Source organism: Apteryx mantelli, chromosome 13 (assembly GCF_036417845.1).
Source record: "Apteryx mantelli isolate bAptMan1 chromosome 13, bAptMan1.hap1, whole genome shotgun sequence".
Taxonomy (NCBI): Eukaryota; Metazoa; Chordata; class Aves; order Apterygiformes; family Apterygidae; genus Apteryx; species Apteryx mantelli.
In genome coordinates, this window is record NC_089990.1 from 7,219,922 (window position 1) to 7,244,711 (window position 24,790).

A 24,790-nucleotide genomic window follows, 5' to 3' on the forward strand; every position below is an offset into this window, starting at 1 on the left:
GACGTGCACATGAGATGGACTTCAAGTGCTTGTAGCCTTACGTGAGGGTTATTCTAAGCAGGCCTAAAAATACTTTGTTTCCAGGCTGCAGCTAAAATAAACAAAATAAATTACCCTTCTTCCTACTGCAAAAGCCTGGCAGACCCTTTCCTTACAACACTGCACTGAAGCGTGGAGAGACTAAACCAGGATGTGGCTTGGTCCAGCGTGCCGGGGCAGACAGGTCCCGCGGTGCAGGGGGCTGCTGAGGAGCCCACGGCGCCACCGAGCCAGCATCCCTGGTCACCCCTGCGTTGTCCAGTCACAATATAAGACCTCTTTTGCGCTGCCTTTCGTTCTACCCCAGGAATAGGTGGGTAAGGTCACCATTAGGCATGCTAGAAGGCCCATGGGACATGAGCTCCCTCTCTTACTTGCTTACTGAGAGCTTTCACTGCCAAATCCTTTCTTCTTCTTTTTTTCCTCTCTTCCTTCTCAGACGGCTATCTCCTCCCCTCACTGAAAACTCTCTCTGCCAATGGCAACCAGCAGTTCCTGGTAGCAAGGCTAAAGTAGGGAAAGAGCCACCTGGGTTTCCACCTGCTTCACCAGTCCAACCTGCCCTGGTGGGGAAGCACGAGGGACACAATGCGTGCTGCAGCGGTACCCAGCAATGGACTATTTTCTCTCCTCACAACTGCAATGAAAGTGAGAAGCAACTTCTAGAGTCAAAATCAGTTCTTGCAACAAGGGAGAGATCTTGAACAGAACACCGCGCCGCAACTGCCAAGAAATGAAAATGCTCCTTGTGCTGGTTTAACCACCGCCAACCTCCCTCACACAGGTCACTGCTATAGAAATGCTCTTCATTCCCTCTCAGGAATGTCATGATTATGCAGGAAACGTAAAGCTAGGCTAAACCCTGGAATGGGAATGGGAACCCAACTCCACCACAATCATTACTACAGAGCAAATCAGCCTAATGAACAGCAGAATACAAATACCAACAAACACAAACAAGACAGAATTTACAGGGAAAAAATATCTCACCTCATTTAAACAAGCAAGTCATGATTATTAATTACCACCTTCTTTAGCTAGTGCTCAGCCCATTTAACCTCCTCCAAAATATAATTTGTAAATGCAACAGGAATGAATATAGTGTTGTAAGAGTGCTGGGTGTCTCCAAGCACTCACATCTGGCTGAGAAACACTAATGCAACTTAACCCCAACACTCGGATCCCACTTTTGAGAAGGTGCAAAAGCAACTTCTGTGTTAGCATAATCAAGTCTCCGAAAAAGTGTTGTGGTTTCCACACCATTTCCCAAAAGGGAGATAAGAACAGTGCTCAGAGACCTCACACTCTGGGCAACCATGATTCAGAAAATCCCTCTGCGCACAGAAGACGCAGATGCAAGCACACTCATCAGTTGAAAGTAGCTGCAGAGTAAGGGATAAAAAGTATTTTGAAGCCTTCCAAAAACAATCAGAGAAAACAAAACATACTTAAAAACATGTATTGAATCTATAGCCACAACTTTGACATCTGTGGTTTATTGAAGGGCTACAGCTCAATAGGTCGGACAGTGGCACCTGGGGCTCCCAACGCTGCATTAGCTCTACAAGCCTGCGGACCCAGGTGCTAGAAGTTTTTAAAACAATCTTTGGCCAAAACACTTCTTCTGAAAACTAAAGTGGCAATTTTGCTGAAATGTTTCCTTTTTCTTAGAAGAACAGAATATACTGATAAAAAACAATAACAATTTTCCTGTAGGCTTAAAAATTTTTTCATCACAGTTTAAAAATGTTGAGACAAAAATTAATGGAAAAGTCCAAATCCTCTGCTAATCATGGATTAATCCTTTATAAAATAGTTACATACGGAATGCCACAATCAAGTGTGACTTGGTTCACCACCGAAGCCGAGGGGAAGACCTGACTTTGTGCTCCAAGTTGGAGGAAACTGTTTCTATGCTAACCCTTTACTCCTTTATTTCACACCACTTTGACAATCTGAATTTTCTTCCACTGGTGCAGAGAGTTTTCTCCTTGGTGTCATCCTCCATGTAAGAATTTCTGGAAATTTCAACATGTACTTACAAATCATCTTCGAGTTGTGGAAAATCTGAAAAGGTAGCCTTTCTCCAAATAAAACAATCCCCTGAATATCTGTTTCTTAGATTGGTAGAGGAAAAGTGAGGTTGGAAATTTCAGAGAACATCTTTTAGCTTTGTAGGAAAAAAAAAAAAAAATTTAATCAGTGCACCCTACACTGAAAACCGCCCCTCATCGGTGTGCCCAGGGATACCTGCGAGGATCTCAGCAGCACCTGAAGTTGCAGAACTAACCCAGCGTCCCCAGCCAGCCTGCTATTGCTTTTCTAGCACGAAGGTGCTATTAAAGAGCTGTTTCTCCCTTGCTGAGGTCCCCAGACTCGCATTCATGGGGCGTTTGGGTGAGCTGGAGAGCAGCTCTCAGCCCGCGCGAGGGTGTCAGAGATGCTCCCACGCCGCTCTCCACCAGCCCGCGGGAAACACCACCGCTCGCTGCAGTGCTTCAGCCCTTCCCCATCGCTCTCATTTGACCTCCAGGCTTCGCTCAGAAACACGGCCGCTGCTTCGCGACGGGGGGGATTAAATGCTTTTGCAGCTAAATAAGCGATGAGCGCTCTTGTCGCAGGGATGGGGTTTGACTCAGAGGCGCGAACGCCAGCCCCTCGAGGCAGGGAGGCTCCGCGCACGCGCGAACACCCAGGGCTGGCGCCGGCCCTGGCGCCCGGGGTGCGAGGAACCGGCAGCGGCGCCGCGAGGGAGCGCGGGACTCGCTAGCAACGCAGCCCGGCCGGCCGCTCCAGCGCCCGCTCTCCGGCTTTCTCATCCAGCTGCAAAGAACTTTGCAAACGGCTCTTTTGGGCAATTCTGCGACTTAACTCATGTCTCAGTGGTTTCACATTGAAAAAAAACCTCTCCCATTTGAAGTGAGCAACGCATTTTCAGGTAAACAACCGAATTCATTACTGAAAGGTCAGATATAGGCTTGAGACCACTTTAGGTGGGAGACAACCATGCAACGGGCTTGCTGCCACAGACTGCATAAAAACTGGATTAAAATTTCCTGTTCAAAACTGCATTGCAGACCACATGAAAAAGTATGAACATGTGCACAGGGAGAGCATATATATGTTCTAGGGAAAAATATATTTCCTGGGAGGGGAAATTATTGCATGTTTTAACCCCAAGAAGAAAGAGGACAGGAAATACAGCCCTATTTAATCTCGTTAATCATGTCTGCATTCACCTGGCTTGCTCATGCGTGACTGTGTGTCAAAGGGTTCGACTTTCAGTACGTAAACTTTCCCCACCACTAATTAATTCCCCCCTAAACTTCTTTTCCCCTAAGTAATTCAGTATGTGGAAAAAATTACACATGAATGCTTTGCCCAGCTAGACTTTGGTAAGAATAACCCAATCTCAAAGGTGGTATATGGTTGTCTGATCTATAATATACTTGCCCTATATTATATTTTATACTATTCTGCTTTCTTTCTTTTCCTGTTTCTGCTGCTTTAATCATTCTTTCTCCTCCTCCTCTCCCTCACACCCTGGCTTCCCCCTTCACTAACTCTCTGCTGTTTCTGGCCTTATTTTTATCAATGGATTTTTCCATTCCTCATTTTTTGGGCCTCTTGAAGAAAATAACAAACCTAATAATGCCCAAGCCCCAGAGAGATTTTTTGACTCTCAAGGCTCATACACCTTTGACAGGCAGCAGCACACTTTTTGCCCATTTTCACATGTATCTTTTTAACAAGACGACTTTCAAATCAAAATGACGATGCTTAAATGATACAGCTTCTTCTTCGCACGGATGATCGCATTCTAAGCAGTTCATCCAAAGGCTTTGCAAAGGTAATTCAAGCACATCTTTTTACCTGGGAGAAAAGGACTGTTGTTTCCCAGAGGCAAACACACTCTGATGCTAATTTAAACAGAGGTCAGGAAAGTGTGTGCTCTGCTGTGGATGGCTAAGGATCATTAGGGCTTACACCACACAGGCTTCCTAGCTATGGTGATTTTAAATTACCCCAAATTCATACGACTCGAGTTGAATATGTATGTCTGCCACCCCCACTCCAAACTGAAAATGGCTTTCTGCTTTGTAATAAATGCCTATTTCGGGTAAAGTGTTTGAAAAAGAAAAGCCCTTCCACCCAGGGTGTCCTCTGAAGCACGTGGGAAGAGAAGCAGGTTCTCAGATCGCTCCTTTTGTTACAAAATGTGAAATGTATTTTGTTATTTTTAAATTCACACACTTTTAATTGGCTCCAGCGAGCTCTGAACAGGGCCTGGAACGGTCCTGGGAGCAGGAAGCAGGGGGATACGGGAAGGAAATCTACCCTTTCTTCTGGCAAAGAGAGGGATCCAATAAATTCTCAAAAAAGATGAAACGTAATAAATGAAAGATTGAGAAAAGTGGACATGAAAGGAGGGAAACTGACTGAAATGAAGAAGAGAAGAATCAGCTGTAGTAAAAATGAACAAAATATTTATAAAAGAAAAAAAGGATTCAATACAAGGAGAAACAGAGGGAACCATTGAAAGTTAGGGAGAATCAAGCAGAGTCTCTGATGCCGACCCAGCAAATGAAACTGCCTGCGCTTGGGAGGAGGTAATTCACACTTAGCTCCACTTTGCAAGGTGAGGACCACATCAGAGAGCACGCTTAAATACGACAACCAGCCACGTGGGTGCTTTCCGCCCCATTTCCGAGGGACTGCAGGGGGGAGCGGGGAGTCTGCCTGTGCAAAACCACCTGGTGCCGGTGCTCAGAGGGCAGCGTGTCCAAAGCCTTGAACCTCCCCCACCTCAGGCGAGTCCTTTCTGGGACTTGGGGCCCAGCCCCGCAGCAACACTCCCAAACTGTTCGGAAAGCCCATATGGGAGACCAGAAGCCCCAAAGGAGCGTGGGTGGCAACTGGTAGACAAAAGTCAACAGGAAACGCTGTGATCCGAAAAACCTGAGAACGCACTAATGTGCAAAAAAGGAAGCACGCAGGCGGCCCTCAGCACCCACTTGGTGTCCCACCAAAGCCTGTGCCCTGCTCTCCAGGCAAGATGAGATCCTCAATTTATCTTTAACATCCCTGATAGAGTATTTTAGCTTCTTCCCCCAGTCTTAACAACCCCTTAGAAAATTTCACACACTTTATCTCTTTTTTAAACTGGCTCCACACTTTCTCCCAAGTTAATGAGAAACAATATCTGAGCTACTCATCGAGAAAGTGCCCCTCTTCAAAGCCCTTTCCAGGTGCCATGTGCAAACAGTAGCAGATTCAGGTTCTCTCTTTAGATCTCACTTGTCTGCATCCAAGGACTGCTCTTGGGAGCCGTTTCAAAGGCTGAAGTGTCAGCACCAGAAAGAGAGGTGTGTGGGTGTGAAGTTACTAAATGCAAAACTGTCACTCTCCTTTCATTTACAACCCTGAATATGCATGCATGCAAAAATGTAGGGCTTACATTAAAGTTTTTACTCTTGGAACAGAAAATATCAAGGAAAAAGAGACTAAAAGATAAGATCAGGCTATGCAGGTTAAAATTCTCTCTCAACTAATCTCTTCTTTTTCACCAATAATTACTTCTGTTAATAAACCCTGCCATCCCTTGATTTAGGTGGTCTTTTAACATCCCAGGGAAGGGCACTGTCAGCACACAGACATGCTTGTGTTGCCAACTGGTCAATGACAGCGATGAATGGCAGATGGATTTTTTATAGTGTCTCACCCAGATAAAAGCTGTGCAGAGAATTACCTGTGTCCAACCCGGGAGAGAACCAGCTTGAAAAGCACCAGAGGGAAAGGCGGGGGATTGAGTCTGGGGCTTCTAGGTGAAGAAGGTTGCCTGGGCTCTGCCTGGAGAACCAGGAACTCCTCTCAGGTGGGAAACCGTACCCAAACAGTAGTAGAGCGACAACGGGGAGAACAGTATTTGCTGACCTAGGGAACTCATGGACACGACAGAAATTGGCTGTGCAGGAATCAGGATACATACAGGTGTCTTGCACAGACACTGCATGCTCACGCTAGGGTTTCATAAGGCAACATTTCGGGGAATACGCGTTGCTGTCCTGCAAGCAAATACATTTCTTATTCTAGTCTGCACTAGCCAAGAAGGATGAAAACGTGTCCCAGCAGTCTGCCCGTGGGACACCTGCTGCTGCTCCCGGGCCTGCTTTGGCTTTCTCAGATGCCAGGCACCACTTTGTCACGATGCTCTGCGATAGCTGAGGCTCTCCGAGCTGCTAAAACACCTACAGGCTTGGGTTTACCAGGAAAAGAGCAAGGGGGCAGAGGTAAAGTGGCAGAGCTTGAGGGTCAAAATGTCATTAATGGACACATCCAAATTTTAAATAGGATCTACTACTTTTATAATCACATCCACTTAACTTCCAGGCACTCTGCAAAGCCTCTCAACTTGCAGGCATTTTCCAAATGAGGCAGGTGTTGAGCACAAAAGCAAGGACACTGGGGAAGGCAAATGAAGAAACAGAATTTCAGTTGGAGGATTTTTTAGAGCAGACTGGTGCCTCCCCGGCACCCAAAGCCAGCACTAAATAAATTGTGTTTGTGCATCTTGATGAATTACATTAGTGCACCTGGGTTACCAAAGAAACACTTGCTACAAACAACAGACTAATGGTATCAGCCAAATCCCTGTAAGATAAAATATACATAGGGTAAGCAGCTCCATTTTTGCTTCTACAACATATTACATTATGAAAGGATTCTTCAGATGAGATTTTCAGTATAATGCAATAAGCTACATGTGCGGGATGAAAATTAATGAGAATGTCTTTGCCTTTCATAAAGAAGTACGGTACTTCTATTGATCTGCTGGGTTTAAAAGAAAAGCTAGGCATTTAAAATATGCACACGCACACACATAAATACATGCTTTCCCAGTTTCTAATCCTGGAAACAGAAATGCTGCAAGTCAGTGCTGTCCTATCGGCTCTCTGCTTGCAGGATCAGGACAGCAGCTAGGAAAATAAAGCACACAAATTAACTAAGGAATGATTTAATGATTAAAATCCTTACCTGTCTTGCAACAAATCTTAGCAGCAGTGTTACCTCTTATGACTGGCTTTTAGCCTTTGCAGTAATGCTGAATATTATTAAAAAATGTTCCCACAATCTTTCATTACGGACATTGCCCTAACTCTGATTTTCTGCCTTCTTTACGCATCAGAAGCAATAACACAGATAAGAACAACTCTGGCATGCCATGCAGCCAAAGGAGTGAGCAGCTTTCAAGTATATCAGCTTGCTGAATGCAGATTGCTTTTTAAATACTGTTGTACAGTAGGCCAGCATAGCCAAGATCCCTGATTTACTACACTCCTGGCTTCTGGACAAATTCAGTATTTCAGCAAGATTTCCAGACTCTGCCCCTTCTCCCCATGGGAACCTGCAGCACTGTGGCTGTGCTACGGACGCAGCTCCCTGTTATATTTTCAGTTGCATCCGAAGCATCAGAGGTAACCAATAACCCAAACAACCAGAGGGCAGTTATTTTGCAGCTGGACCTTAAAAACTAGTAGTTTCACAAACAGTTGCTTGAATGAAGCCTAATTTTCCTGTGGGCTGGATTTAGCAGTTGGATTGCCCGGTGTCTCATAAAGTGTAGGCGCTGATGGAAACTTTCCCCAGTGCTAGGGAATCCTTATTCCCCTGGTGGATTCTCTTGGGTCTAGTAAGAGTTGAGTATACTGCAACCTTTCTTTCAACAGAGTCATCAACAGATCTGCTCTCTCCTCCTTACCCAACCTTGCCTTGTTTTGCAAAACTTGCAGAAACATATCATCTCTGAAAACTGCAACCAGTCTGCTCTATTTTGTCAGAATTGGCTAACAGAGTCTATAGTTATTAGGAGTGGAATCAGATATACAAAGGGATGGCCAGGCAGGCACAAAAACACAGTGTATATGCCTAAGCCTTCTTTCCTAAGGAAACAAGGCCACAAATTTAAAAAAAAATGCATTATTTTGATACATTTTTCTATAGTAATTTTGTAATGAAAAGAATTTAAATCAAATCCTTCCAATCATATTAACTGCTTTTCAAGAGTCTGATGTTACGATGCACTAACCAGACCAACTTCCAGGGAAAAAGAAATAGGAAATCAGAAAAGAAGAAAAAAAAGATGAAAAAAGCATATGAAAATCTTGAACTAGCTTCAGAAATCCAGGATCTTTTCCAAAAACATGATAGTAAATATCTGTGCTTAAATAAAACCACAACTTTTGACTCATCGTGGTTTCTAAATCCTTTACAACTTGCTTCTATACCAATTACTAAATACACAGCACTCTCCAAGGACCTATAAAGTACACTACACTGTTATGCTGCAGTAAAAATTGTAACACGTCATCTGTTTGTAACAGGATTCATTACTAGTGAAATGTTGTATTCTCCAGACAGTATCTCAAAGACCTTTCCTATGAAGGGCTGAATGCACACAATTCCCATTGGATAGGGTACTTCCTAGGAAAATTGGCTTGTTTAAGAGAAGAAAAAAAACATGAATAGGTGAATCTAAATTCATATAGCATCAGATGTCCTTGACCTCCTATCACCAACCCCATTGATAAAATAAAAGCAATCGCTTCTGAAATGTAAATATCCAATCTTTGCTGCCAGTCAAACCTTCCTGGAATTATCATCCAGAACTTGGAGGGAAATCAGTTGAAATAACAGTGAAGTTTCAATATCAAAAACAAACAAACACAGTTTTAATGAGCACAAAAATACCTGGTTTTCAGCTAATATCCACCCTCTTTGCACTGACAATGTGGAGCTCTGGATGTGGGTCTCTGTTCCTCCCTTACCCGTCCACGCTTCTTCTCCAATAGCCTTTCTGACTGTGCCATGTGCATGGATGGGGGCAACTAGCTGGACTCAGATGTTTCATTCGCTTTCATCCACTGTAATGTGCATAGGTAGGGGGAAAAAAATTGCTATGTCCATTTTAATTTGACCAGTTTCAATCCCTTTTCTTGCCTCCCAAATTCATTCAAAGCCAACCTCAGCTCTGACCTAGAAGTCATTTAAAACAGTAAAGACTAGAAGCCTGTTCCTGAAACTGGAATCAAATGGGCTCCCCATACGCTTCATAAATTAGGAGTGATTTAGCTCAACATTTATCTAATTCTTTGCTGGTTCATAATGATTTTTGTGGGCAAGCAGGCCACTTCCTGAAAGCCCAGGCGTGACAGCAGAGTAAAGGCACTCATTGCTCTCCCACGCAGAGCTATGCGTGTAGAGCAGGGATTACAGAGCAGACAGAGAGGCATTGGTTCTTTGTGTGAAAGTTGCAGAAATGGAGAATTCAGTTTGGAGACAGAAAGAAGACAGAGAGCAGGGAGAGCAAAAGCTCTCGACTCCTGAGAGTACTGGAACACAAACATAGAGAACAACCAAGATTTTGGGAAAGGTTGTGCGCTCCACCCCATGGTGGTAACGGCTCTAGTGTGCGTGGAAGCATCAATCATTGGGTCCTGAAAAGATATTTTCTTCTTCTGCAGGCTTTAGTACTTTGAACTGTCCACACATTTGCATATTAAGATGTTTGCTAAGTGGGATACCAGGAGTACACCAAGGACAAAAGGGTCATAACGTCATCCAGGAAAAGGTCAGCTTGAATAGTAATAGGATTTTGGAGTGGTCGATTCCCCAATCTGTGTCATATGCTCACAGAGATGCATAAGAAGAAGAGGAAAGCATAGGGTAGAGGAACGGAGCTGGTGGAGAAGGGCACACCTCATCTCTTTCCAAAAGCTTACAAATGCAGCCTTGCAAATGAAAATATAAGCTTGAAAACCTGACCTCACTGGAGTCATCAATAGCTTTGCCACAGATGGGCAACAGCTTGGCCAAGTGGTAGCATTTCATCCTTCTGCATACTGAGGTCAAAGAGATTCATTTTCTGAGATTTAAAATGCTGGCCACAAGAAAGCACTATCACCATTCTTATGCTTTCCCCAGGATGCAACCCAACCAGACAGGAAGAGCTCAGCTATTAAGCAATTTCTCTCTCTCCCCTGCAAGTCCCACGTGGGGATGAGAACAGACTTGGCCTATGGACATCTGGAGCTTGCTTTAGCTCAGCCCAGGAAAGATTGCCTAACTGTATTATTTAGCTCCCAATTTAATTTCAGAACTTCCCCTAACCTTTTCTAATAACTTCTGGGTTTTTGAGATGTCAGATTTTGATGCAAGCCAGTATCTGAGCTGTTTGGACATTATGCCTAACATAACCTGTATACAGCTATTTCATTAGTTTGGAGAGGAGGCTAAAGATACTGAAGTCTCCTTCACTGGGAGGCCAGCCCTACCATGATGGTTTAACTCACATTGATTTCACTGGGCATAGGAACAGTGCCAGGAAACAGCATGGTTGCTTACTCGGGTTGTAGAGCAGTGCAGGAAGCTTCACTCCAGCCCTGCTGCTTCAAACCCGCTGCAAAAGTTCCATGTGGCTGTCAAACACGGCACAGACATGCAGGTTTCAAAACCAGTATGATCTTCTTCAAGGATTTCTCTCCCCCGATGTAATTTGGTATCATAAGGAATTATTTCCACTTCAGGTTGTGTAGCAGTAGGCACAGGAAAATCCATGGGTGCAGTAGCTGCATATCAAGAATAAGCTTTAAAATCATTTGTAAGAGGAACATGGCTTTGTTTTTTTTTCCCCCCCTCCCTATGATGTTTGAAAATGGCAGCCTTTGGGTCTGCTATGAAACATCCCTTCATATCCATTTGCTGGCACAAATATGCTTTAAATCAGCAGAAATTACCAAAAGGTAACTCCTGCTTTGTAAAACACACAGCTGGAGGCCCCCAACCTCTTTTAGAAGAGGTTCGGCCACCAGGACTCAGTGTTACCTTCCACTACAGGAATGACTCGCTAGGACCAGGCATGGGTTACAGCAGCCTGACTCGCACCTCTGCTCTGACGCCTGGGCTGCAGCTCCCCAGCGCTATCCGATGCAGCCTCCCACACAGCATGTCGCTCCAAATGCGGGGCCGGGAATGGGGCTCTGTGAGAGCAGCCAAACACGTCATGAGGGGCAGTTCGCACACGCTTGAGAGCAGGTATGCCACCTCCAAATTGATGGTGGGTATCAATCACCTTGGGAAATGAGCTCTTCTCATTTCTCAGCTGCCACTTGGTATACTGCTCTTTGTATTGTGCTCGCTGTAATATACAGTGTCACACAAAACCACATACTGGTAAAACACTTCTCAAGTGAGAGAATGACATGAATAGTGATAAATGTTGGCGTGGCTTGTTAGGAGAGAAAGCACAGTGTGCAAAGTAAGTGCTTGCTAGAAGTGGATATTGGGACCGTTGAAATGTGCCATTCCACATGCTCCCTTGGATGGTTTCCTCTTTGCACATCCCAGTGCAAGCCTTCCTGTGCCAGCAGCCTTCACTGAAGCAGTGACCAAGGATGATGCTCTAATTAGGGGACCTTTTCAGAGCTTCTAGTATTAGAAAAGTGCTAGTGTGACTGCTGCAAACCCTTATTTACAGTGGTTTATTACCTGACCATAAAATTAAGCCATTGGTGGGGACTTGCCAGGCAAGGTCATAGCCTTGAAATGGGGCTGATGAGTTCTGGATGCAGGAGTTAATGATCACTGTGACTGCAAATAACAAAAAACTTGGGTCTTCTAAGCAGAAATATGATTATTTTACTCTTAATATCCCAATTTACTCAAAAAATGCAGCCTGAAAAATAGCTGATCCTAAGGTCAGCTTTCTCATAAGAATATCTACTGAACTGGCATGGTAGCTTCTCAGATTCGACAGACTGGAAGAAGCTTTCAAGGAGTTATTGGTATTATTAGGTGATCACTGGCCTGCATGCACATAACTTTTAAAGCAGAATGCTCCACTGATAACAAGCTATAATGAAGCATTATTCACACCCAGTCTTTCAGAGATGGTGTAATTAGCTTTATGGGCATGTTTGCCTCCTTCTAAATCACACAGACCAACATGAGCAACAGAGTGATACCGGGGTACTAGTATAAAGCACCAAGGATGGGTTGAAGGAGTTAGTAAGAACAAAGTCTTGAACTGAAAGTGGATTCATGCCATGAAGTTAAGACACAGAGATAACTTTGTGGTGATTTCTATTTGAGAAAGAAAAAGGAAAAGAAAGGTAGGCTGCCCTAAATCCAGGCTGAGCCTGAGCCAAAGGTTTTAAATATGGAGAGACCAGGAGTTGGAGGAAAGCCCTTAGTTTTGGCACATCTCTATTTCCATTTTTGTTTGTTGCTGTTGTTGTTGTTTTTTTTTCAAATCTCAACTCAAGTTTTATTTCAGATCCCAGTATGTAATGCCACAGAGCTCCTCAATCCTGCTTAAAGATTTGGGTGTTGTCCACCTCTATTTGTTCACTTAGAGGTTTATATGCTATATAGCAGACATGCTCCTTATCATTACATTAATAAACTAAATGCTTGTAGCACCAGAATGGTAGGGATACAAAAACATTATTTCAGAAGTTCTTTTCCCAGGAAGTCAAATTTTAGCAGGCTTCCAGGACCTTAAAGATTAGAGAGAAAAGAGATTTTCTGCGGCTTTGTGAACCCACTCTTCAGGAAGGTGGAAGGAAAATACATATTTATTTCTGAAGTAACCAGTACAAATCCCATGAAACTCCCTACTCCCAATAGTAATTTGGGCTATTTACATATCCCCTATATTTACTGTTTCCCTACAGAAATGGAAATAGGCCACTTCTACCCCCAGCTCAGAGTGCTTTGATTTGGGCTTAAGAACTACCTGACTTGTAAAATCTCACAGGACTCTCTGCCAACATAGCTTTAAAAATGCCAAAACAACAGTTAAAGTTCCGTTAAAGGTCCAAACTCTTCTCTGCATAACACGTGTAACCTTGCTGCAGCTGACACAGTGATGTAGGCATAGGGTACAACACGAACAGGGCCGAGGCACAGAAAACCGGCAATTCTAGGCAACTTGAAGTTTCTTTTGAGAATGAGTAAAGATGCTAGGATTTGGGCTTTGTGTAGCAAATAGTCTCCAGAGAGCTTAGTCTAATGATGACTTAATTTTACCAACGTTGTTTGACTCAGTTAAAAAAAAAAAAAGTACAGATTGGATAATTGCTATATTAAAAAGTAAAGACCATAACTATCACAATTACCTACATTAACTCCAATTGTTTCATAAGAGAAGCAACTGCTGTTTAGAAGACTGCCAGAGCCAGAGGGAAACAAAACAACTCAACAAAGGAAAGCCTGCTATTAAATGAGAGGAAAAAAAATCCCTTGTCTTCTCCTACTGTCATTTCAGTGATAATAAAATGAAGGGCTGAAAGTGCTGAGGGTTTGTTGTGGGGTCTTTACCAGCTGGGTAGTAAAAGAAGGTTCTTCGGATGATTCATAGCTGAGCTAGGCTGACTGCACCCTTCTTCTTGATTAACAACACGAGATTCGGTTGGTTTCCTTAGTACAAATATTCCCAAGCCACGTACAGATCAATAATTAAAGCCTGGCTACACCCCTTCTCAACTAAAAAATTCAGGATCTTTAGGGAAATCACTGTCCCACCTCTAAAGATAGCATTGGCTGGGCTTTGCGATAGAGATGGCACATAAGCGTATGCTTTTGGTGCTACCAAATCGACGCTGTTTGGCGCTCAGAAGAGGAAGATGCATTATCGGTGTGATGGCTATCGGCTGATGAGCAAGGAATCCCTTCTTCCTGCCACTGCTACCAGACATAATTTTATGAAGGAAAAAGGCTATTTATAGCTTAGCTGTAAGAGCTAAAAGTTAATTATAATAAATGCTTGCCATTCTGGTATTGTTCCTATAAGCATAATTAAAGGCAATACAAACTGTTAGTGTAGCATTTAAAGGATACAGGTGTTTTTTTGGCTTCTCACTGATTAGAAATGCAAATTTGTGAAACAATTAACTAATGTGGCAGAAATCAACAATTTGCATAAAGCACTTCGAGGTCTTTTCTATCACAGCTGCAAGAACTTTCCCAAGAAACAGCTGAAGGAAGTCTGTGCTGAACTCTGCTGCCACAGGAACAAGTTCCCAGTGTCTCTGTCTAGAAAACACATTAAATCTTTGTTTCATACAGAGGCAGCTAAAGCATAAATTAAAGCCAAGATTTTCAAAAATAGGTTAGTGAAGTTGGCTCCATTTTCATCACGCCCAACGGTGGCAACACACATTCAGTCATCCTTGCCCATCCATGACACCAGAAAGGCACTGCCTTTCACAGAAAGGTGTCGGAAGAAAGTACGCTGTACTAAATGGTAAACCTTATCACAGTGTTCAGGGTGCCGTGATAACGCTACAGAAAGAGCTGGCTGCTAACATGCCCCAGTATGAAGTACTAAAGATTTTCATACAGCCTGTCAGAATGTTATAAGCCCCCGCCCAAAAGCAAATGTCCAAAAATGTAAAGTCGTTGAAGAGATGGATTATTTGTGAACCACGCAACACCTAGTTCTGAACTTGCTGAACTATTTGTTAGGAAAGCATTAGCATTTCAGCTACTGCACGATTCAAAATGAAGCTGCGGGCACATGCAGTCCCAGGGAATGCTCCAAGCCAAGGGCTCCAGCGTTGCCCATGACCCTGAGCAACCCTCTGGGCATCCAGAACAGGGTCTCTCCCTCCATCCCTGACGACTGTCCCAGGCCTTGGGACATGATCCTTTCACAGACTCCGTATCCAGTAGCCAGGCAAGCAAGGACTTCTTTTGGTCATTCACTAGCCTCCTAAATACTTTGTTCATTTTTAATCACATAGAAACATCATACTGCAAATCAATAGCGGCCCTGTCCAGAGCCTGCAAACTTTACTCAAATAAGTTAATTTCTATTCTGTCAACGAATCTGCTTGCTTGAGGAAGGCTTACTTAGATGAGACAGGGTTTGCAATATCAAGCCCATTAACCTCAGCTGATCAGGTGATCAGCTGCACTTCAAAACATGTCTATTCCACTTATTAGTCTTTCTTTGGCTTTTTGCTCTGTTTCAGATCATTCACTTATTTACTCTGAGCTTATTGTGCCTTCTGTCGGTGTCAATATGGCTCAGCTGGCAGCAGATGCTTCTCTAGGTTGGAGGACACTGGTGTGAAATAATGAGAATGGAATGAGAATTGATGTGAACCTTTGCCCAAAGCCTGACCTGAAACCTTAACATTTATGAAACTCTGCTTCTAATTTGTGTACCAGTTTCATGAGATATCCTTATTTTAAAAATATTGTAGGTTTTTTCAGTTTAGTTGGAAGCTGTGAGTATTGGAAGAGTAAAGAACAGCCCACTCTTTCCAGTTTGCTATGCCCATTTTGGTAAAACAATAGGTTTTGTAATTGTTATTGAAGGAAACATGAACTCACAAAACCTTTGAGGTTTGCCATTCCCAGCCTGCTCAAAGTTCAAGTCCAACTAACACTTTGGTTCAATAGCAACATTGCTACCTCATAATGGATTTTTTTACATCTGAAAATGCTCTGGGGATGAGGATGGAGGGTCTAAATTGACTCCCTCATTAATGGGCATTCAATTGCATCAGAGTAACTAAAGGAGAAAACTGCTTTATGAAGAAGACAGCCTCTTGTGTTGTGCTTCTGAAACTAGTTCTCTATGATTTTTAGATATCTCCTGAGGCTTTAAACAAACAGAACTGCACTTCATCAATTATCATTCCTGTTTTGCTTAGCTCCCCAGTGGATTTAATTTTAAAAGACCTGTACCGCTCAGTGTTCACTGCTGTTTGGACAAAATTACAGAAATGAAAAACATCTGTAGCATCCACAGAATGCAAAGTATGAAAGGCCTTATCTGTTCAATAATTTAAGCCATCCAATCTGTTAATAAAAGCTATTATATTGAATTATATCCAAAGGCTTTCTAATCCATTCTAAATTTTGGATTCCTTTGTTAATCCTAGATTGCCTAATGAAAGCAGCTAGGTATAGAAACGTAAGCTCCTTGGTACAATGTTTTATTGAACGGACCTGTCTCCTTTCCCAGACCTAACTCTTTTCAGCTTTTCCTTTCAGGAGTTCATAGGCCTACCTCCAAGAATTAACTTATACATAAAAAAGTTTCTGAAACAAGGCTTCAAGGAGATAATCTAAATATGACAACTCACCATGTTTGTCCTGCTTTCTAGGACTCATACAGGTTTTTTCGATTTCAGTACCAAGAAACCACACCAAGGGGATGGCATTCAGACCCTGTGTCTGAATTAACAGAGTTGGCTTTGGAAACCCCTTCAGTTGTGCTGCTGTTCCCTAAAGCAACCACAAAACCCAGAATCCTGGGGATTACAACTCCTCTTTCTTGCCCACTGACTCCCCATCGGTTTTGCTCAGGAGACTTTTTTGAAAGATATATTTTGACTGACAACACTGCAAATGCAATTTGAACTTTTAGAGTCAAGCTGGATTCTCTGTTTTCGCACTTCATCACTTGCAATAAAAGTTCTGCCAGGAAAATGCTACTTTCAGTGGGTTTGCAAGGATGTAAACAGCTAGAAAGCAGTAAACATTTCTCTTGTGGCTGCCAAGTCGGAACAAAACTTAACTCGCTTCCTCTTAGCACTGTCGCAACTCCAGAGCTAAATGAAGATAAAAAGACACAAAAATGTGTTTAATAAAGTCACTCCGAATACCCACACATGACAGATCTGTTGAGGAAGTGAGCGTGCTTTTGATGGATAGTCATTTTGGGGAATAGAAGTGCACTTTAATTACTTCTAGCCCAGGAGTTCCCAATTTTAGTTTGCCCTAGCACTGCTAGCAATGGCTGAAGCTCCCAGCCCCGCGCTGGACCGTGCTCACACAGGAACGGACGTACGTCTGCCTTCTTCCTTCGGCTTTTTCTACAACCCACTCTTATCCCAGCCCAGAAAATAACCCTCCTCTGTGCTGGCACGGCCTCTGCCAGGGACGCTTTCGGACATTCATCAAAGCAACAACAGCCTGCTGAGAACTGATCCTTAAAAAAACCATCAACCACCCCAAGAGCCAGACCGGCTGGGGAGGGTACATCTTTCTCAATCTGTGCTAATAACAGCCAGGTGCACCCAGCCACAGAGGCCGCCTCCGTTGTCAGCTAGCTGCAGATGCCTATCAGAGAGGAGCAGAAAAAGAAAAATTTATCCCAGTATTTGATCAGCACACTTCCCAGCCCCTGGTGAGCTACGATTCAGGACGTTTCTAAGCCAAACATGACATCATTGTATTTTGCAGCGTTTTCCTTCCATGGATTTACCTAAATGATTTTTGACCCCACAAAAATGTTGGCGTCCTCAGTATCCTATTGCAATGAGTTTCGCAGCTTAACAGGATGAGTGGAAAACACTTTCCGCAATAATAAGTGCAATGAATCTTGGCATTGCGGTGCCTTCCTGGGTTTGTTTCTACTAAAATCCTGAGCGTGCTTTCCAGTACATGTCCTGAAATGTTACACCTCGGTTTCAGAAGCCCTTAGAGACTGCGTTTCAGGCTCTGTTTAATTGCTCCAGCATCCTTGTTTAGATGCTCGTCGTCAGTCGGGCGAACCATCGTGTCGGCAGGTTGCAGAAGGAGAGCAACAAGGCAGCGGCTCAGCTGAGTCACGGTGCCGAGAGCTGTTCATTAGCTCAACCTGCAGCACCCGCAGGAGGGGAGCTCTTTCTGGGGAGGGGAAGGGAAGGGAGACGCATTTCTAGGAGGAAACTCTACAGAGAGCCAAGCACAGGAAAGAGGCTGAGGTTTCATAACAGTATTTTCTTTTAATTAAGCCAAATTCTTAGAAACCAAGCAAGTTTGGGAACGTACTCTCTTGCTTGCGATCTTGAGGATATTTCATACATATCAGGAAAAAAAAAAAAGCAGCAGGTAAAAAATCCACATGAATGCTATAGACATATTTTCCTTGCAAGCTGCAAAAGAGACTGGCCCTGACAGGGACTAGGCACACATATCACCGGCAGGCACCTCCATCGCCTGGTCACATAGCGTAGCACCCACAGTAAATTTAGGAGAGCAAAGATGTGCATATCATTGGCTGTGCTGAATCACAGCAGAGTAATCTGCCGTTTGGAGATCTGAATATACAAGCCGAACTGAACATGCCGGGAACCTGGCAATGCTCTTATTCTCGCACTTTGCAACTCACGCCGTCTGCTCGAGTCCTTATCTGGTTACAACTCTCGCTTGCCAAACGTGCTTTGCAACGTGACGGTGAAGGGCCGTGCGTAGCTGGGAAGTCCTAGGACTCGGTCTTCCCTGTTCGCTGGCTCGGGGCTGGGCTGTGACGCCGGCAGCTCGCTGTGCAGAGCCCCAGGGCCAAGCGAGCAAACTGGGGTCCAGCTCCGAATCCTGCCCAGGCTCTTTCTGCATTATGCCGGTTTGGTGGCATGGTGACCTCGGTGAGAAAAGCAGTGAATCGGAAAATTAGGCCCTATGGGGTATGTCACCATTGCCGAGCTTGCTGAGTTCCAAACTTCTGCTCTAAGCAGCGTCTGAAGTCTGAGCTTATAAAGACATTCAGCCTCTCCATCTCAGGACTTTGACATTGATTAGCAAATGACTAACAGAGATTGCGTGCGTTTTTAGTCTTTTACTTGCTTCACGTATATGTAACTTATCTTGTAGGACATTGTTCTTGCACAAACAGCAATCACACTGCTGAATTTAACAGCCAGTCTGTTAGGAAACTGTTACACAGGCGTGTAAGTGCAGGGCTGCAAGGATGTGTGCAGTAAACAGTCCTGAAGAGCCATTTTCTCATGCTTGGGTTCCTCTTATGAAACCTCATTGCAGGTGGTGCTGAGTATCCTCAGCTCCCACCACCTGTGGTGATGGATGGAAGCACAGCAGCACCTCAGTGGATTTCATATGCCTTGGGGATGACTTGTAGAGACAAGCAGCATAATAGCTCCAAGAGTTTCAGCTTGCCGAGTCCCTTAATAATCCTCCCAGGGGAGGGAAAGGCCCTCCTCTTCTCTGCTGGAGGTTTCAGGCAGTCTGTCTCCCAAAATCTGGAATCACACCAATTCCAGCAGAGACAAGTACCTGAATGAAACAGCACCCATCTCTCCACCTCTGCCACCCAGCAACGGCACATCTCATTAAAAAAGCCACGCTGTTGGCGGCTGCTTCATTTCACCAGGGGTCCTGCAGCAGGGAGCAGGGAACACATCGCAGAGCAGGGAACAGACAGCCGCGACAGCTCAGTGACAGGCTGCCGGTCCCTCTGCGTGCCACGCCAAGCGGGAGACGCAGATTCATCTAGAGCATCTTTGCGTGCATCTGTGCCGCGTGGGGAAGAGAGGGCGCGCCTGCCTCCACGAGCAGCGGGCTCTGTAGCCACTTCACGAGGCACCACTCAACTCACAACCAACCCCCAAAATTCATGGCCTGACTCCCTGGTAAGGGGTCGAGGCTCCGAGCACAGCTGGAGCCAGGTACTGCCTGCGCAGCTAATGCCAAAGAGATGCTGCTGCAGCCGACAATCGGGCCAGGGCCCAGAGCGGTCCTCCTTGCTGCAAGGGTGTTGCATATTTCTCCAGCTTACAGCAAGGAGTTGCAATGAAAAGAAAAATGCCCTGCAGCTGTATCTAAGACCCTGCTGTTGAAGGGAATGGACTATATTAAGGTATAGTCCATACCTGAGCATTTATGGTAAAAAATGATTTATACTGACCTGCAAATTTAACTAGATGAAGCTTTGGATTATTTCCCCTATCTCTTGGTTTGTGCTCTTTCCCTGAGGTGGAAAAATACGCTCTACCAGTAATTCATTATAAATGCCCCAGCCATCGCCATTAGCTACAGCAGGTCTCCACTGCACTGCTCAGTATTAAAATATGCACAAACTTCTCTTCTCTCCAACTTACCAAAGCCAATTTTTGAATCACTCTGAGAATTTAATCACATTTCACTTCTCTTGGCTATAACCAACACACATGCTTCACATGATATTTACTTTCAGCACAGGTACCAAACACAGGTATATGACAATCTATTTAACATATAGAGGACAATGTTAGCTGAATGATGTGCAAGGATAAATTATATATAAAATTGTGCACTGGGTATTATATCAAAGTGCTCCACTAAACCCATGCTAAGTCTCTACTGAAGGCATCAGACACAAGAAATGGCAAAATTAAGCTGCATGCAGCAGCTCTATTAACTCAAACATATTGAACGTCCTGGCACAGCTAACAAAGCAAGCATAAACAATTCTGCGTTAGCCTGCCATGTAGCATACTTCCTAATACCCATCCTACAAAGGGCTGAATGCCCTGAATTTCCATGAGAATCAACACGAGTTGAAAGGCTCCAGGCAAGATGGATGGTCTGGGCTGTATCAGACCTCCTCAGGACAAAGGGCTACGTGGAGAAGACAACTACGTTAGCAGGCAGTGGTAGTGCAGCACAGTGAGAGCAGATGAAGAAACTGGTGCTGAGGACCAGACGTTCACACCCCATACACTTCATGGTCTGCTTCAGATGAGCTCATCTCATCCCAGTGACCAAGGAGCCACTGGCAGACAGGTTGCATGAGGCATCCTCCTCCAGGGCACCTGCTAGCTTGAAGCTCTTGAGAAGCAGGCTCCTGACACGAACTAGAAGGCTGCTTTAGAGACATCTGTGAACATCCCCTGGTGATTAGGGCATTTTTGGCAGCCCATGTACGAGGATGGGAAAGGGAAAGCCAAAGAGGAGAACCCCTCAAAGTCTCCTTTACACCCACGCACTGGTTAGCCCACTCATCCCAGCTTTGAGAAGTGGTAAGCTAAGTTGCATATGGCACTAGTAAATCAAATGCTTTGGCGAACGGCCCAGAAAAGCACACAGGGTAAGAGGGTAAGCAAGCGTTCTTCACGAGCGGAGCGGCAGGACTCCTGCGGCAGGCCAGAAGGACACTATGAGTAGCACATACTTAATTTTATTATTTCTGACAATGTATCCAGGCTAAACAGCACACAAATACATGGCTGAAACATTCTATAGGAGAACTATGCATTTCACTGACAATCATAGAATCACTTTAAAAACACTGAGATGATGGTTCACAAAAAATAAACAGCTAGTTGTTCTTAGGCTATTTTTTGAAATTTGCTGTGTTTCAGATTTTCAGCCTATGTAGAATTCAATCAGTACAGTAAATTCTCTTAACCTAGCACATACATACGTTCCCTTTAATGAACCTCACTCAGATGCCGTTCTGTATCACTGCGAGCCTCCTCCGTGAAATCACAATCACTTTAATGAGAAAGCAGTAGCTCTAAGCCTACGTGTCTGACAAACAGATCCTTAAAATATTTTTTACTGTTTTGTTCAAGAAGGCGAAAGAACACATGGTATCCATAAGCTATGAAACCTGAAAAACTCTAGCTCAGCATTTATTGCAATCATCTGCTGAGAATCATGGTCACCCAGGGAAAGAAAAATATGATAAAATAAAAACCGTCTTAAAACACAAAAGGCCTGAACATGATTCGCTATGTGGCTGCGTAAGATGACAGGGCCATAATGCTGTGCAAGTCCTCTTACAGCAGCATGACACTGGTGTAACGGGGGACAATTCAAGCCCTGTTTTCATTGTAAGTGGGTGCCAAGTGCCAAATAGCAGGAGAACTATGGCTTCAAACATCTCCTGACAAGCTACCTCCAAATATAGTAGTAATAATAAAAGTAATAATAATAATAATAATAATAATAATAGGTACAAGGTACCTCTTAAAGGTGAGTTCAGCTTTAGTGATGTAGTTGCACAACTCCCACTGACTTTGGTAAGAAACTGGCCAGAGAAAAGTCATTTCAAATGCAGTGCTCTTCTGTGATATGAAGAAGCAATCTCCATCCACCGGGATCAGGAGGCACCCATCTCTCAGACGGGGATGAGCAGCGATAGCACAGTGAGCTATATGGGATACCACAGCCACTTCCTTTTCTTTGCAGTCCAGCTAACCCCCCAACAGTGTCTGTGCACTTTCATGTAAGGACAGGTAATGCATATATATAACAAATATAGATAATTATATATTTATTTTATTTTTTTGCTTAGCTGAGTTGCTGCCTTATCCCAGAGGAGCTTTCATCATCACATTAAAGATCTTATTTTTGCTCTGACAGATGCCAAATTATCTATAAAGTCTGGCAGCTAACTACAGATATCTATTCTCTACAGATTTATTATATATCATTGATTCTCTTGCATCATTGAGCAAATTCACCTCATTCTTGAGTGTAAGTCACTGGATCAAAAGCAAACCACGGGTCAGATACCTGAATCACCATCCTGACAGACTGCTAGGGAGGAAGGGGCCAGGCCAAGGCCAAAGCTCAACAAGTAGCAAACCGGATCCACAGATAAACTCCATTTGCCAGCAATCATAATAGATTGCAGCTAGGACATATTTTCTAGATATGCAAGATACTCACAACCAACCAAGTCACTTCTGCTGCAGAGTTAAAAAATAAAGACGATATCACAAGGAACAAGACACACAGAAATTCACCATAGTCACTGAAAAAGGAAATTTGGTTCAATATTGCAATTTAGTGCAAGATGCATGGAAACAGGGCCCGTGCTCTGTTAGCCCTAATGTCTATGCTTTCCTGTGCAAGCACGGGGAAGCACTTAGCTGAACCTCCATTTATCCTTCTCTCTGCCAGACATCTTATTTACCTATTTACCAGTGGGGTAATTGTCACAGACTTAATGGCCTCTTTATCAGGCGCAGTGTTTGGAAGTGTTTCAGGCTGAAAAGCGCTATCCAGCACAAGGCAGTAGCAGGGGTAAGGAACGGGGATGGCACATTAGAAGGGTGTTTTTCAAACCATTTGCCAAATGAGTCTGTAACCTTGGGCAATGCAGTCTGAAAGAAACGGCTCTGCACAGACAGAAGCACGACTGAAGTGTCAGAGTCGCAATAAAACTAAAGGCAAGCGATCCTGACAGAGACCGCAATATTCCCTCTCCCTATTACGTTACATCATCGATGCTAATTCTATTTCTCTCTGGAAATGGCGTATCTATCTGTTATACTTACCTACAATTAAAGTACATTTCTACTTTTCCCAGGGTTCTTGCTTCAGGAGTTTGACCATATTTACAGGACTTTTGCTCCTGATCAATCCCATGTCGCTATCTGTCTGCTCCTGACAAATCCCATTCAGGAGCAGCTCCCTGGAAGGGGTTGGAGACCCTCAGGGTGAGTAGATGGATGTCATTTACTTGAGCTGATCTGTTCCCTGGACTCCCTGTTGACATCTCTTGAACAGTTCAGTTGGTATAAATCAGCTCAGCTCTCTTAGGACTCATTTATATCAACTGAGAATCCAGCCCAAAATACAGAGCTAATTTCCCATGTATGAGACTGTCAGCCTGCATCCCTTGCCGAAAGGACCGTTATCAGCAAAAGAAGAGCTACAGACACTTAAAAAAAAGGTGCCGGAACTGCTATTCTGGCAGCCTTTTCACATGCCAGGTAAAGCAGCGGGCAGATGCTCCTCACCAACTCGTGTCCATTCGTTGGGCATGTCAAAGAGACAGGAGCTAGCCTTTGCCCTAAGACGAGACAGTGTCTCACAATTCTTGTAGAAGACAAAACAACTAGAACTGAAGGCACCAGGAGATAAAACCAATATTATTGAGAACTTGGGTGGAACCTCTCTTTGGAAAAACAGTTCTCTGTTAAACAGACACAAATCTGTCTTTGTCAAACAGTATTTAAAAATATGAATTCAGGACACAACAATACTCCAGAAGTCTGTTTAGGGTTTGCCAAGCCCATCAGGTTTAGAAAGAATTTAAATACGAGAAAATATAGCTGCCTAACAAAGAAACAAGGGTGAGCAGTATAACTAAATGGAAAATAAAGGGATGACACCATTTAGTTTCATAATGGCATGAACTATTAAAAACAAATACTAAAGGATTCAGGGAAGACACTATTCACTGGTAACATATGAGAGCACATAAAGAACTATCCCTACATCAACACAAATACCTAAAGTTACAATCAAAGCGAATCTCCGAGCTCTACCGAAGATGCCTAGATATCTATCAAACTAAAAGCTGGACTTAAACAAATTATGGGTTATATTCTTCCACTCTTCCTCACTTAAAGTAACACCAGAAGTGATACTTCATTCTCTTAGTAGTCCCCTCTGCTCCAGCATTGCGTCTCGCACCGAGAGGTTACCACTCAGTTATAGTTTAAGGGTGGCTGAATCTGCCCCCACCCTATTTTTGCATCTTTGCAAAAATACATCCAATTCTTCCAGAATACGCCTTGCAGCAAGAGAACTGATCTACTCAAGCCTAGCACATTCGCTGTGCACGATGATGGCACTTCTCTTCGTTGCACAAGTCCTTCTATCCCCCCCCGACACTTGACTGCAGAGGTAATATTCATTGAGGACAAAGATGCTGGAAAGAGGCCTGCAGCAGCCCGTGCGGCGCGGCGTGCTCTCGGCGAGTGGGCAGCCAGAAAGGAGCGCAGCTAAGGAGGCAAGGGTAAATGCAAATGCAACTGTGCAGCCACAAGACCATGACTACAGAGGATCAAGCGGGCTTTGCAGGCTGTGGCTATCCAGCTGCAGCCTTGCAAACAGATTTCTGGATTAACGGTACTAAGCAAATAGCTAGGACAAGAGAGAAAAGTAGAATTCAATGTTGTTCACTGAAATTTTACTTTTTCCCAAAGCACATCCAGCTCTAATTTGCTTTTGGTCTTGGAGA

At 43.9% G+C, this 24,790-nt stretch overlaps 1 protein-coding gene across 2 annotated transcripts in view; it reads right to left on the bottom strand.

Annotated features, from left to right (window-relative positions):
* The window catches only part of FGF13 (fibroblast growth factor 13), a 253,869-nt gene that overhangs the window by 28,856 nt on the left and 200,223 nt on the right, over positions 1-24,790 (bottom strand). The window lies entirely within an intron of this gene.